General features: G+C 38.3%; 1 long non-coding RNA gene across 1 annotated transcript; it reads left to right on the forward strand.

Moving 5' to 3' along the window:
* The first annotated feature begins 409 nt into the window (after positions 1-409).
* Positions 410-13,609, forward strand: LOC128556018 (uncharacterized). The gene is made up of 3 exons (XR_008370394.1): positions 410-529; positions 682-864; positions 13,548-13,609. It is a non-coding gene; the product is annotated as an uncharacterized LOC128556018 (long non-coding RNA).
* Positions 13,610-13,981: the final 372 nt, after the last annotated feature.

The raw sequence follows: 13,981 nt of genomic DNA on the forward strand, positions 1-13,981 counted from the left end.
AAACTTCACCAGAATGTTCCTTGAATGTACCATTTCAGATTCCTTCAAATCTTGGGTCATCCGCACTGAATTCTGGCTGCCATTGCAACTGAAATGAAAAACTTAAAAAGTGAGTGACTATTGGTATCACTTCGGATATCACCTTCCGTATCAGGTTGTGATTGGTAGAATTACGTTGGTCCCCTACCTGGTTTTGACCATGACATTGTTCCTTTTCTTGCTGTTGGTTGTTATCTTGATTTTTCGGGGTTTTCCAGTTCTTGTTAACTGGTTTGTCAGAAGTAGAACTCGGACGGCATACGGGGAGGTGAAGAGCATGCATGGTCTATTGTATTGTTAACCAGGTTTTCACGAAAACCTGAGTTATTAGATTGGGATATGTCGTTGGTCGGGCGGGCGGGCGGATGGCAGCATCAAACTGGTGTTTCCGGTCAATAACTTTTGTTTCGGTAAAGATATTTGAATAAAACTTGGTATGTATGTAGCTTATATCAAGACAAAGGCTGGGATTGATTTTGGGGTTTCTGGGGTCAAGGTCAAGGTCACTGTTACTTAAAATAGAAAAAGGGGTTTCTGGTCAATAACTTTTGTTTCGGTAAAGATATTTGAATAAAACTTGGTATGTATGTAGCTTATATCAAGACAAAGGCTGGGATTGATTTTGGGGTTTCTGGGGTCAAGGTCAAGGTCACTGTTACTTAAAATAGAAAAAGGGTTTCTGGTCAATAACTTAACTTAGGAATGAGCTATCATGATGAAACTTGGTGTATAGAAAACTTATATAAAGTTGTAGCTTGGGATTGATTTTGGGGTTTCTGGGATCAAGGTCAAGGTCACTGTTACTTAAAATAGGGTTAGGGTTAGGTTAGGGTTATAATTTTTTGTGTGATATGTCGAAAAAGAATAAGTTAGGGTTTAACTTTTTTGTGTGATATGTCCCTCTCCATGTGTCATATGTCCCTGAAAAACTTTTTTAGTGTCATATGTCCCTGGAAAAGTGTGATATGTCCCTGAACCAGTGTCATATGTCCCTGAGTAGTGTCATATGTCCCTCGTTCATAATATTGCGTAACAAGTGGAGGTAACTCATCAGTAAGTCTGTATGACCTCAAGGGCGATAACTAAGTCATGCATGCAGAGTTATGGGCCCTTGTGATAATTAGTAAAAATTTGACACGGGTATGTTTGTGTTTCTTTTATAGGGGTGTCAAATCTTTATTTATGGGTATTTAGAGCCCAAATTTTGATAATGGGTAGGGTTTGGGTCCCAAATGTCATAAAAGTACAAGATTAAGCTAACCCTGTAAAAATGACCAAATTTGGGCATATACCCAAAAGGGACATATCACACTTTTTTAGATTAAATTTAATTATAGTTCGTTTCCATATAGGGATTTTAACCAAATTTGGTATATGAGTAGGGTTTGTCCCCCTCTCCAACATATCGGGGGCAATAACTCAGATATACACTACTTTTAAAATTATCGCCCTTGAAAATGAGCAAAAGTTCACTTTTTTATCGCAATTTTACCCTATGTTTACCATTTATTTATCAGCTTATTAGTCCCCTACTGGTTGAAAACCAGTTTCGGGGACTATAGGAATGCACTTTTCGATCATTCCGTCCGTCCGTCCGCAATTTCGTGTCCGGTCCATAACTCTGTCATCCATGAAGGGATTTTAATATTACTTGGCACAAATGTTCCCCATGATGAGACGACGTGTCATGCGCAAAACCCGGACCCCTAGCTCAAAGGTCAAGGTCACAATTGGAGGTCAAAGGTCAACAGGGCTTTTTTCCTGTCCAGTCCACAACTCTCCTATCCTTGAAGGGATTTTAATATTACTTGGCACAAATGTTCCCCATGATGAGATGATGTGTCATGCGCAAATCCCGGACCCCTAGCTCAAAGGTCAAGGTCACAATTGGAGGTCAAAGGTCAACAGGGTTTTTTCCTGTCCGGTCCATAACTCTCCCATCCATGAAGAGATTTTAATATTACTTGGCACAAATGTTCTCCATGAGGAGACAACGTGTCATGCGCAAAACCTGGACCCCTAGCTTAAAGGTCAAGGTCACAATTGGAGGTCAAAGGTCAACAAGGCTTTTTTCCTGTCCGGTCCCATCACTCTCCCATCTATGAAGGGATTTTAATATAACTTGGCACAAATGTACCTCATAATAAGACGATGTGTCATGCACAACTTTCAGACCCCTAACTCAAAGGTCAAGGTCACACTTAGCAGTCAAATGTTTACATAGCATGAACAGAGTCTGTTTTGTGTCCGGTCCATAACTCTAACATTCATTAAGGAATTTCAATATCACTTAGCACAAATGTTCCCCTTGATGAAACGACATGTCATGCGCAAATCCCAGACCCCTAGCTCAAAGGTCAAGGTCAGAATTGGGGGTCAAAGGTCAACAGAGTTTTTTTCCTGTCCCGTCCATAACTGTGCCATCCATGAAGGGATTTTAATATTACTTGGCACAAATGTTCCTCATGATGAGACAACATGTCCTGCGCAAAGCCCAGACCCTTAGCTTAAAGGTCAAGGTCACAATTGGAGGTCAAAGGTCAATTAGGTTTTTTCCCTGTCCGATCCAGAACTCTGTCATCCATCAAGGGATTACAGTATTACTTGGCATAAATGTTTCCCATGATGAGATGACGTGTCATGCGCAACACCCAGTACCCTAGTTTAAAGGTCAAGGTCACACTGAGATCAAAGGTCAAGAGGATTTTTTTCCTGTCCGGTCTATAACTTTGTCATGCAAAGCTGGATTTAGATATCAGTTGGCACAAATATTCCCCTGGATGAGACAACATGTCATGCGCAAGAACCAGGTCCCTAGGTCTAAGGTCAAGGTCATATTTAGAGGTCAAAGGTCAAATTCAAGAATGACTTTGTACGGAACATTCTTCTTCATGCATGGAGGGATTTTGATGTAACTTGGATCAAATGTTCACCACCATGAGGCACCCTTGTTTTTAGAATTACGTCCCTTTGTTTTTACTATAAATAGATTTTATTTTAACTTTTTTATTACTGGCGGTAGAGACAAATCGAGACCACTTTCCTGTGGTACAGCATGCATGTTACATCCAATAGTTAGGTGTATTTTGACCTAGTTCTACCTGGTAAAGAGTTTTTTGTGGACTTATATTATATAGATTTTTTTTTTTTTTTTTTTTTTTAAAGATTAATTTCCCTTTGTTGTTACTATAAATAACTTACATGATAACATTTTTATAATCAGTCAAAAAAATTCAATATGAAAACAACTGTAGGTTTAAAATATATAAATTTTAATCCAAGTGTTTTGTTATAACATACTGTATATAAGTACAATATTGTTTATACATCATTGACAGATATCAGTTCATTATGTTATACTGCAGTAGAGAAAATTAGGTGCCTTCCAGTAGGGGACTTTGTATTGCATGGCAGTACTTCATTCACTTGTTTTTCATAGAACGTGTAGATATACATCTTAGCTACAAAATAAGACCCTAACCAGGTTCCTAGAGAATATATTGAGGTCACAGGACCCAAAAGATGGAGGTCCTGTAGGGTCATTTTCCTAGAAATCGACCATTTTGACAGGTTAGTCATCTGATGTGAAGCCTAACTACCAAGCATACATATAAATGATATATAAACATGTAGAGATATACCATGGCTTCATTTTAAGACCATTCCCAAGTTCCTGGGGTAGCCCTAGGGGTCAGGCCAAGGCATAGAAGGTGTTCAGGTAGTGCTCGAACTTGTAATATTGGCCATTTTCATGCATTTTTATTTGTTTTCCACCTGGTCTGAGCCTCTATGACCATAGCATATAACTATATGATATATGGATGTGAAGCTGGGGGTCCTGGCTACATTTTAAGACCATTCCCAAGTTCCTGGGGTAGCCCTAGGGGTCAGGCAGAGCCATAGAAGGTGTTCAATAGTGCTCGAACTTGTAATATTGACCATTTTTATTGGTTTTCGACCTGGTTCGAGCCTCTATGACCATAGCATATAACTATATGATACATGGATGTGTAGCTGGGGGTCCTGGCTACATTTTAAGACCATTTCCAAGTTCCTGGGGTAGCCCTAGGGGTCAGGCCAAGCCATAGAAGGTGTTCAGGTAGTGCTCGAACTTGTAATATTGACCATTTTTATTGGTTTTCGACCTGGTTCGAGCCTCTGTGACCATAGCATATAACTATATGATACATGGATGTGTAGCTGGGGGTTCTGGCTACATTTTAAGACCATTCTCAAGTTCCTGGGGTAGCCCTAGGGGTCAGGCCAAGCCATAGAAGGTGTTCAGGTAGTGCTCGAACTTGTAATATTGGCCATTTTTATTGGTTTTCGACCTGGTTCGAGCCTCTATGATGATAGCATATAACTATATGATATATGGATGTGTAGCTGGGGATCCTGGCTACATTTTAAGACCATTTCCAAGTTCCTGGGGTAGCCCTAGGGGTCAGGCCAAGCCATAGAAGGTGTTCAGGTAGAGCTCGAACTTGTAATATTGGCCATTTTTATTGGTTTTCGACCTGGTTTGAGCCTCTATGACCATAGCATATAACTATATGATACATGGATGTGTTGCTGGGGGTCCTGGCTACATTTTAAGACCACTCCTAGGGTCCTAGGATAGCCCTAGGGGTCAGGCCAAGCCATAAAATGTGCAGCGGTAGTTATATTATGGCATTAAGGAAAATGCGAAAACGGGGTACTTTAAACTGCTTGTTGTGAACTCATTAATTAATATAGAATTATGATTTATATATCTACGTGGAGGCAATACTTAGCACTTTCCAACAATGTAAAATATATTACTATGGGAGTGTCCGTCTGTCAGTACGGGATCGGTGATCTCTGTGAAAAACACGGAATATTGCGTAAAGTAGGCCAAAATGCAAAAACGGGGTACTTTAAACTGCTTGTTGTGAACTCATTAAATAATATAGAATTATGATTTATATATCTACGTGGAGGCAATACTTAGGGCTTTCCAACAATGTAAAATATATTACTATGGGAGTGTCCGTCTGTTCGTATGGGATCGGTGATCTCTGTGAAAAACACGGAATATTGCGTAAAGTCGGCCAAAATGCAAAAACGGGGTACTTTAAACTGCTTGTTGTGAACTCATTAATCGATATAAAATTATGATTTATATATCTACGTGGAGGCAATACTTACCGCTTTCCAACAATGTAAAATATATTAAAATGGGAGTGTCCGTCTGTCTGTACGAGATCGGTGATCTCTGTGAAAAACACGGAATTTATATGTAGGAAAATGCCAAAGTTTGACACATTGGCATACGTTTTCAGTCTATATATGGCTATATATTTATTATATATGTATGTTTTATACACCTACGTGTTGGGAAGACATGCACCTATAACATATATAAAAATCAATTGTGCATAACAAAGACAGTGGTTATAATGAGTGTCTAACCTTTGATAATATGCTATGTTTTCATTAAATTTTTAAAGTTTCAATTAGAGTTTTAAATTGAAACTTGGACTGTCAGCCGCCTACAAGAAATGCCAAATATGACACCCTCGTAAGACGTTGCCCGGTGCCGCCGGGGTCATATATAGACCCACACTAGGAGGCCAGTCCATGGCACCACCTGAAAGAGAAAACATAGCATATTCCCGACCAGTGGGGTCGGGCACATCTTTTTTTTTATTTTTTTGTTTTATATTTTTTTTGTTTTTTTTTATTTTTATGTTTTTTTTTGTGTACTTTTTTTATGCAATTTTTTAATCTATACTAGAGAGTTAGGTATACCTAGGTAAGGACCTCGTCCGGGCAGTCCTGCTGGTGTTTCCTCCGTTCCGCCTTCACCATGTTCCAGACCATATCCGTCAACTGCTTGTCTGTCAGGTGTGACCAGCGTCTGTCGCGCAGTTCTCTAATGTATGCAATGGGGACGCTGTGGAAGGGTGTCATCATGAACTCAAGTATGATCTCCAGGTAAACTTCTCTAACCTCTCGCTTCGTCTGTTGGTCCGCTACAACCCTTGGCTTGGCAGGTGTCTTGAGCAAGAACTTAGAGAAGTTCAGCACCAGATTCACCTTGGCAGATGTCACAGATGGAGGCACGATGTCACTGTCGGTGTTGGTTGTGGACCTGGCACAGCTTTCCTCGGGCACAGACGGAGGCTGGACCCTGGCGTTGTGTTCCTTCACCGCTTTTGACGTGATGGTGGCAGTGGGTTGAGACATTGGCTCGACTGTCTGAAAGGCGCCCTTGTGATGCTTGTAGGTGACCACAGCAGCTTGTCTGTCAGCGTGTACCGCGTAGTATGTATCAGCCGTAGTTTCCCTGTGGCACAGCTTGCGGGCAATCTGTGAAGCCATACTGGGGTCCTTCTTTCTACCAGTGACCGTTGTCAGCTTCCTCAGGACTGTCTGGTTGATTCCAAGATTCACCATGCCAGCGTCTCTGAAGGCCTTCTTGATCATCCGGTTCACATCATCAGCGTCCACTGGGTTGAGCTTGTTGGTACGGAACAGGGGTGCCGACACGAAAAGGTACTGTATGGTGTCCATCAGAGTGTTCCTGTAAGAGACAAGATTATCATATATAAGTTTCGAAACACTGATAAATGCATTCTGCCCAGGAGCTGGACGTCTTGTGCTTCGGGATAGAGATCGTGTACACGTCATCTTCATAGTGCGTAGCCCGGTCAAGGTCCTTGATGCGCATCGAGGGCTGACCGGGAAACTATTGTATCTGCATTTTTGTAAATTTTACAGGAGAAAGAAAAAACTGAATATTTTCTTAAAAAGCACAGCTTAGTATTACCATTCTTAGTAAATCATTATCAACTGAAATAAGAAATAATATGTTGGCTTTTAAAATGTACTCAAATATATTATTTTTAAGATTTAGCAAAAAGTGTCAGATACAATAGTTTCACGTTCAAAATGACGTTATTGAATTTAAAAAATTACTGTGAAACTATTGTATCTGCATTATTCATTAAATATTATTTATAAAATTCACATTGCTTTAAGCATAGAATTATTGTTTTACTTATAAATAACATAAATTACAAATATACAATGAAAATAGTGTTAGATACAGTATTTTCTTTCTGACGACCGGGAAACTATTGTATCTGCACTTGAATTATTTTTTCATTTTTTATTATTATCTCATTGAATTATCGCTTATCTGTATTTATTATTATTATTATTATTATTTTTTTTTTTTTTTTGCAAGCGTATGCATTAATACTTGACTGTACACATTTCATTACATCCGGATATAAATTTCATACAAGAAATCAAGAAATTAATTTATGCTAAAATGAAGCTATACAAGGGGGAAATGAGCTGCAGCATGAGAAAACCAACATAGAGCATTTATGACCAGTGTGGATACAGACCAGCCTGCTCATCTGTGCAGTCTGGTCAGGATCTTTACTGCTTGCTAACTGTTGTAAGTTTCTCTAATTGCAATAGGGTTTGAAAGTAAACAGTACCGATCCTGACCAGACTGCGCAGATGCACAGCTAATTTGGTTTAATTTGGACCGGTTTCACCCCTCCCAAATATTCAACAAGAATTTAATTTTTCAGGACAGTCCGTGAATTCCACTGTCATTATTTCAGTAATGGTACAGCCCTTTTGTGTTTTAACTTATAGCCAATATTGATGTGCAGTGGCATGGTTACATAGTTCTGTTGCTTTTGAAGTGACTGTGTAAGGCATAAAAAAATTGTTTGTTTCCATTGTTTGTTTACAGTATTCTGACCTACCCAAAATGGTTGGCCTGACCCTAAAATTTTAATGTTTTTATGGCCTTAGCGAATTTTGTTTTCAAATTTTTAATGAGAAAATGCAGAACTGCACTTTTTATGCTTTAAACATTGTCATTGATGTTAGAAAGGAACTTATTGGTGCTCTAAAGACATAACATCCTTATTTGTATTCATTTCTTGACATAAAAATAATTTCCGAAAAGTCTCAATAATTTTAAACAAACAAAAAACATTTTCCAACCAACCTACCCTAATTTATTTTGTGCATGCTACCGAAAACAAAAAAAATTTAAGGCCTAATTTACTTTAATGTGAACAATTTAATATGTGATTTTGTTTTCTGTATCACCTGTGTTCCAGCTACAGTAGTATAGTGAAACTTTGGTAAAGACAGAATATTATCAAGAATCATTTTAAAACATTGCTGAAAACAGAGATTTCTACATGACACTGTCTCTTTTTCTTTTTTGGACATAGGTATTCATATACACTCAAAAATTTAAATCGTTATAGTACAAATAAAAAAGGACAAAATCGACAAGATGTTTTTAACAGAACTTCAGTTTATTACAATAACTTAATCACCTTTATCAATATTTGAGGCTAAAATTTCAAAAATGACAGACAGCAAAATGAAAAGCCAGAAAGCAAGCACATGACCACACGCATGTGTGATAAATGAATAAAAACTTAGGCATTTTGGCATGTCCTTACCCTCTCCGAAGCATACAACCCTCCCATGTGACAGAACAGCATAATCCGAGTGGAGTCACAAAGGAAACTAAGGTAATGCATCATTGACCTAATTTGATCATGCTGCCATTTTCAAAAGTAAAGGACAAGAAAAAGCAACAAGATAAGCCATTATGTCACATAACAGAATGACACATGGCTAACTCCGTCTTCTATATTTTCATAAAAGTATGTACAAAATTAAGTCCATAGCCATTAAAGTGTAAGCCATGACTGTATGAATTAACATGGTTATAATAGAGCCACGTCACTTTAACAACTGCCTTTGGTAATCTTCATGTCTTTGCAAACAGGGGCCCAGATCAGTCTGATCAGGGCCCACAGTGTTTGCTAAGTAACAAAAGACCTATTAAACTTTTTCAAGAAGCAATTTTCTGATCATATTTCAATAACTTAAAAGCACAGAAAAGCCTGGATCTACAGTAAGTCTTGACAGAAATTTACTCAGTCATGAAGACACTTTTTTGCATGACATGGCTCAATTATGTAATAGTATTCAGCATTAATTTTTTTTGGAAATTGACTTTGAAGCTTATAAGCCGAGTTCTTTCTGAAAAAATAGTAACAATTTTCCAACAATAAAAATAACACGAGGATCCACAGAGTCGTGAAACGCCCACCTCAGTGATACCAATTTACCAAATCATGTATATTAAAGCTCTTGGCTTCTTGGTTTTAGATAGTGATGAAACGATGATCGAGTTAAATTGAATAATCGTCGCCGGCAGCTGCAGGTCGCCGACTATCGATGTTGGAGTTCTGAAATCGATGTCGCTAGCGCTTTTCGCGCAATTGATCCCTTTCCGTTCATTCCATATATCCGTAATTTTCATACATTTCGTTAATTAAACCGCAAGGGACGTCACTCTCACACGTAAAATGGCAGAAAAAAGTGTCCATGAAAAGTTTGGTCGACTGTGTGGGCTTATTTTGGCTTCGAAAAAACAAAACAAGGACCACCTATTAAAGAAAACCTCAACATGCAATCTGTTATTTGCAAACTCTGCCGAAAATCATATGTGAACAAAGGTATGTTTTCGTACCCAAACTATTCGAACTCTTCGTAATTCGTATGGACTTGTGAATTATTTAACAATGATCCCGATGTACCTCTCTGTGTCTGTCAATTTGTCAACCTTATTTTGAAATAGTCTTGAACTGTCTTGTTTTATATTTATTTTATCAAGCCAACGAGATTGAGATTAAATTAATCAATTTTATACTTATAGAAATTTATAGTTAAAAGTAAAAATGCATTCCCTAAATACATTAAATGTATTCACCATGATCACTTGACACTTGTTATTGGTTTAATTTACTTATCAAGAAAAGTATTTACGCGTACAATTTTAATAAACATCCCTAGTCCCAAGTAATGATAAAAGCATAGTATATTTTTGTTTTATGAAATTATCTGAAATGTATTGCCTAAGTGGAATCTATAATAAGAGTATAATTATAGGTAAGTCTGAATGCTTTTACTTTCGATTATATAATCGATTGTGAATCGAAATAGCTGTTCAGATTCGATTCGATAATCGATTTTGTTTTGAAACCGATTTTACAACACTAGTTTTAGACTAGATAATATTTTCAAATCTTTTCCTTCTTGTAAAAGAAGTGATTTTAAGAACAGCTTGAAATATCTTGGTAGAAACATCTTGGTAGAGGGTCACCTCACAAACATTTCTGGACAGGTTTTGTTTAAACAATTCATGCCTAGCAATCTGCGAATGAGGACTTTGGCAAACGCTGAAGACCAACCTCAGACGCAACAGAATGTGATGTATGATTAGGGACTTCACTGTTTGCATGAAGGATTCACTTGTTCTAAGTAAATCAAGACCTGACACCCCCATACAAGTTTGCACATACAACATTTTATTTCATAACTAGAGTGTTTGCAGTAACCGTGAAACTATTGTATCTGTATCACATTATGTGAAAATGTTAATGTAAACTATTATTTATTTTAGTTCTTTAATATTCACATAAAACCTGAACAACAGTAACAAGTTTTCTCCTTGTTTGGTGTTTAAATAACAGACCATAATGTCACAAATAATGTTTTTTCAAATTGAGACTGTAACAGGAAAAGTTACCTGGAAACTATTGTATGTGCTTAGGAGGCAGATACAATAGTTTCCCAGTCAAAGAACTTTTAAGAAGTTGATGGTTGCAGATACAATATTTTCACATTATTAAAAAAAGAACAAGAAATTATTGGAAAGTTTTTATAATATTTTTGCAGTAGATGTATGACAATAAAAGGCTTAAGAAAATGCAATAAAACCATTTTTGGTCAAAATGTCAGATACAATAGTTTCCCGGTCAGCCCTCGGCATGTTTGTTAGCATGGACGGCCGCAGCGCGTTATAAAAACTACACAACACTATGAGACAGCAAGCCATCTCATACATATAGAGGAAGGGTCGGTCCAGGAACTTCCTCCTCAGGGTAGCAACCCAGTCAGACTCCTGAAACTGCCTAATGATCTCGGATGCAGGCAGTTCCCGGTCCTCCTCAATGCGCCGGGCCGTGTTCCTAACATGGCTGTCCTTCCTGCTGGACTTCAAGCAACCTGAAATGACAACTTTCACTTTCTCGTACTGTGACCTTCGAATCTTACCCATCTGCATGGCCCAGGTCCAGAAGTCCATCAGGCAATTAAGAACTCTAGTGACAGTGCCGGGCTCATACACCTCACTTAATGCTCGGTCATGCGCAGACACCTTAGCCTCCGTGATACTCGACCATTTCTCATTGCCGAAATCACAAGAGACCAGGAACCGATTGACGTAGCCCACGTCCTCGGTCTGTTGATCCCACCCCTTGTTACCGCCGGCGCGGTCAACCCTGAAGGCTTCCCACTGTCTCAACACCGTAAACGGCTCAAAACCGTGGGGGATCACACGTTGGTGCTTTCGGTAATGCACGTTACCGGACTGCATGAACCTAAGGCTAGGATCATCGCATTGGTTCGATCCCGAGTGGCTACCTGATGGCTCGGGCAAGGGTTCAGCCATAGACTCCGGACCTGAGTGCGAGTCACTGTCACTGAAGGCAGCAGAGGCGGCAGTACTAGCATCCCTGCTAGTCCCAGCTCGGACAGGGGCAGCTGGGACAGGGGCATCTCGGTCAGGGGCAGCTTGGACAGGTAAAGAGACCACGGACGGCGCAGAGTTGGTCTTAAAGCCCCTCGGCGGTACGGCCCGCTGAAACTTGGTCTTGATGGCCACCTCGTATTCAGGACTCTGGGCCTCCAATCTGTGCATATACACCAGATGATGCCCTTTCCTGGCTACCATTTGGCCACAAGCCTCGTAACCGCAGACCCAGTAAGGTAACCCCGACGATGTCTTACGGTCCCACCTGGCTCTGGCGTGGCTTGCCATACGCCGGGCCTCATTGGCGTCAAAGCCATGCACGGTCCTAAGATGCTGGGTCAGCTTCTTATACCTCGTCAGGGTTACATTACCCCCACGATCCTTCTCTGCCTTGCAGAGAACACATTCACGAGATGCTCTGGCGGCGGGCATTTCGAATCAGTCAAGTACACAAATATCAATATCAAAAATAGACAAAGCACATAAAAATGATGAATTTAACTTAAATTAAATTAAGCTAAAATCAAAGAATTAAACTGAACTAACTAAATGAAACTATTTAAAAGCAAAATAAATGTACAGAATAATGCTGAATTTAACTTAAATTAAATTAAGCTAAAGTCAAAGAAATAAACTGAACTAACTAAAATGAAACTATTTAAAAGCAAAATAAAAAAAGAAAAGTGATACAAATCCTTTAATATGAAATAATCCTGTTTTGAAAACACTAGGTTATTCCGAGGAATCACAAGAGTGAAGTGATTTCCAATGCTAAAATGTTCACGTTTTATTCAAGCCTATTAACAGTGTGTGGTTCCTGCCACTCCATGCTACCAGTGTGCCAGTTCCTGTCACGGCACGTCTCAGAGAACCGCAGCTGTGCCGCCTCAAAGACCTCCCGCCACCCCCGCAGCGTTATCATGTGGTAACTGACATATGGCACCAGCGTACATGAGTTTACACTGACCTTTAGTCCACTCCTTTGTTTCAGTATTAGCAAATATAAATTTTTAATATCCTGAAATGTATGATTCATATACCTTAATAAAATTAAATTAATTTTAATCTACGTTTCGTAAGAAACATTTTGATAATAAATATTGTGCACTTTATTCCAGGTTCACCACTTTCATAATTTTCACAAACATTAGCGTACTGCCTCAGACAAATGAATCAACCAATATATATATATTTTATATGACTGGAAAGCGCTTTATATTCCCTATAAAAAGATATGAAATAAATTAAAATAACTTGAAAAATAAATTCAAAACAAAGATTTTAAATTAACCCATTCTCGCATTTTTACCGATTTTACGCAAAATTCCGTGTTTTTCACAAAGATGAATGGTCTCGTTTGGACAGACGGACACACTTAAAATTATATATTTACATTGTTGGAAAGCCCTAACTATTGCCTAAACGTAGATATATAAATCATAATTTAATATTAAATAATAAGCTCAAAACTTGCATTTAAAATTACCCCTTTTTCGCATTTTTTGCCGACTTTATGCAAAGTTCCGTGTTTTTCACAAAGATGAACGGTCTCGTACAGACAGACGAACACACTTAAAATTATATATGTTACATTGTTGGAAAGCCCTAACTATTGCCTAAACGTAGATATATAAATCATAATTTAATATTAAATAATAAGCTCAAAACATGCATTTAAAATTACCCCTTTTTCGCATTTTTGCCGACTTTACGCAAAGTTTCGTGTTTTTCACAAAGATGAACGGTCTCGTACGGACAGACGGACACACATAAAATTATATATATTACATTGTCGGAAAGCCCTAACTATTGCCTAAACGTAGATATATAAATCATAATTTAATATTAAATAATAAGCTCAAAACATGCATTTAAAGGTTAGGGTTAGGGTTAGGGTTGTGCTTTAAAGTGGTGCACTGTGATTCAGTATACTTTTTTATTCTTATGAAATGTGTTGAAAACCTGGTTTCGTGGCATTTCCGCATTTCTTGTTTACATTATGGTCTTCATAATCATCGTCATAATAATCATCAAAATAATCATTTTGGTCACTGTTTTGCATCACTGACAAATTTGATTCAATGTCTTTCAAAGGTTTATCTTGAGCAGTTTGGTCTTTACATATTTGAGTCATAATAGATAACATTTCTTGCTAAAATTTGCTCTGGGAAACAGACCCCGATGATGATCTGTTTTGACCTTGTTTTTCCTTTATCTGTACGGTTTTTGAAGACCTTGAGCGTTTTTCAGCCGACTCGTTGGTAGAAATCAATTTCTCTTGCCTTTCAGAAGAGGTTTCATGCGAAACACTTGCTCCTTTCTGCATAT

The sequence above is a fragment of the Mercenaria mercenaria genome, chromosome 1 (assembly GCF_021730395.1).
Source record: "Mercenaria mercenaria strain notata chromosome 1, MADL_Memer_1, whole genome shotgun sequence".
NCBI classification, from domain to species: domain Eukaryota; kingdom Metazoa; phylum Mollusca; class Bivalvia; order Venerida; family Veneridae; genus Mercenaria; species Mercenaria mercenaria.